Here is a 2,326-nt window from a genome sequence, read left to right on the forward strand (position 1 = left end):
TGCCCTTGAGCAAGGCACCTACCCCCTAACTGCTCCCTGGGCACCTACAGCTGCCCACTGCTCCTAATGTATATAGTAATGTATATATGATTGGTCAAATGCAGAGGGACAAGTTTCATTTCATGTATGTTAAATGCTGTATATCCTGTGAATATGACAATAAAAAAGACTTTATCTTTATCTTATAATACTACACTATACACCTCTGCCCTGAATCTACAGCCTTGACTTCTGTCCTTTATCTACCACACTGACCTCTGCCTATAGCACTAACCTATGCCCTGTATCTACAGAGCAACCTATCCCCTCTATCTATATTACTGACTTCTGCCCTGTATCTACATCCTGACCTCTATAACTTAGATATTGTCAAATAATAATGTTATTATTAATATTAGTATTATTATTATGTAAATATTGTGCGTACAGTACTAATTACAGTAAGACATTTATAGTCACTGTGGACTGGATTTGACCGAACTGAATGGCATTTGAAACAATGAAAAAATGTCTGTGTGGGTTTTGATAGCATTTGAATCAAGACTTGTGGAGATATAGATGTTAGTTGATTTTGCACATTTTGAAAAATTGACAGACTTTTGAAGAGACCATAGGTTGCAGTGAGGCAACCTTTTGTTATAGTTATAGTTACATTTTAATTATGTGTCTATCTGCAAATCTGCAGGTTATAATTATCCAAAGTACATTTGGAAGAAGAAGAATAAGTGGGAAATGCATTTTCTGCACAGCATTTTCATCCCATATATTGAGATCCCACTGTCCCACATTTTGATTGTTTGTAGCTTTCAAAAGTCAAATGACTGCAGGACAGATGCTGTGAAGGAAGCAGGGAAGGCTGTCATCGCAGGAATGTGTTAGATGACAATCAAACTGCGCGAACATGGGTGAAGTGCAGGTTAACATGTCACCAGTTTAGCTATGCTACGCCCAATGGGGAAAAATGAGAGTCACAGGCTATGCAGCTTTAGGTGGAATATGACGGAAACTAAATGCAGGTTCAACAAAGACAGGAAACTAGTTCTAACTGGGTGAAACCGCATAAAGCCAAAGACCTGTCGACCTCCTGTCTTTATGCGTACTGTGTTTAGTTAGCGTGACGGTTGGGATAGTTACATTCACGTTCTTCACACAATTATGAAAATAATAACTATCACCAAAAGTACCACTTCAGTAATCTAAGTTGATTTTGAGTTCTACATAAAAGAGGTCAGCATGAGGAAGTGCATGTGTTGTGTGCATTAAATTGTCATTTAATTAACACCTGAAAGTGCTTTCAATCAGGAACAATGAAGCTTTTTCACTATAAAGCTGTTGCACAATTTACATGTTAACCATAGTTTTTAATTATGAGGGAACAAAATGCATATATTTCTGATCTAATTTTGTTTTTGATTTCCATTACCTGTTAACTCTCTGGTCTCTTCCTGTTCTTCATAAGGCTGGACTGTCACTTTATTCTACATTAACACACTGTCAATCAATCACTCCAACTGGTTTGAATTAAAGAATTGGTTTTGACACTAATAAGTCACAGTTACTCCAACCAGTCAACACAGCAGCTGACAGAAAGAGGAGGTCATATCATGCAGAGTAAATGTGAATTTTCAGGGTGAATAAGATGTTTGATATGAAAGAGGGAAGCTTAAAGGAAGGGGGAGGTAAAGTTTTGCTCCGGGCGAATGTCAGTCAACCTTAAAATGCACAGGACGACCATTCTCTCACAGTGGAGCTTGCCCTTCCCATCCATTAGGGCTTTTTAAAAACAGATACCTTCCTTACAGCAATCAGATGGTTGGTCTTTAAAGACATGAACCCTCAGTAGTCTTACACCTTACTACATAGTCGCTGCAAATTATGGCTTGACCCCCAAAAAAATTTCTAACAAAAGTTTTCTCAGTGGGTTTACAGTATCAGATGTACTTAAAAACCATACCTAAAAGTTACCAAAGTTTTAACTCCAAGAAAGGCCCCAATTTTCAAAATGCTCCGTTAGGCTCCTTAAAATGATCATTACTTTTTGTATTCCTCCTAGACCCAGAATCTGGTGCCTGATACATTTTTGTGCCATGTATATCTATTAATTCAGTTTGCATGATAGATAATGATTACAGTACATATATATTAAAGCATTGGTTAACACATGCTATTATGCGAAGAAATAGGCGGACCAGTTTCCCCCTTAAGTAAGTTGCTATTATTTTTTCTCACTTTTCTATATCGTTTTGCCTATATGTGCATGTGTGGTTTTCCTGTGGTTCTAAACGCCCAGTGGTGTGGAGAGGAGGGAGGGATGGGAGGGGATCAC

The sequence above is a fragment of the Morone saxatilis genome, unplaced genomic scaffold, assembly GCF_004916995.1.
Source record: "Morone saxatilis isolate NCDOM2014 unplaced genomic scaffold, NCSU_SB_2.0 Contig1, whole genome shotgun sequence".
Lineage (NCBI taxonomy): Eukaryota > Metazoa > Chordata > Actinopteri > Moronidae > Morone > Morone saxatilis.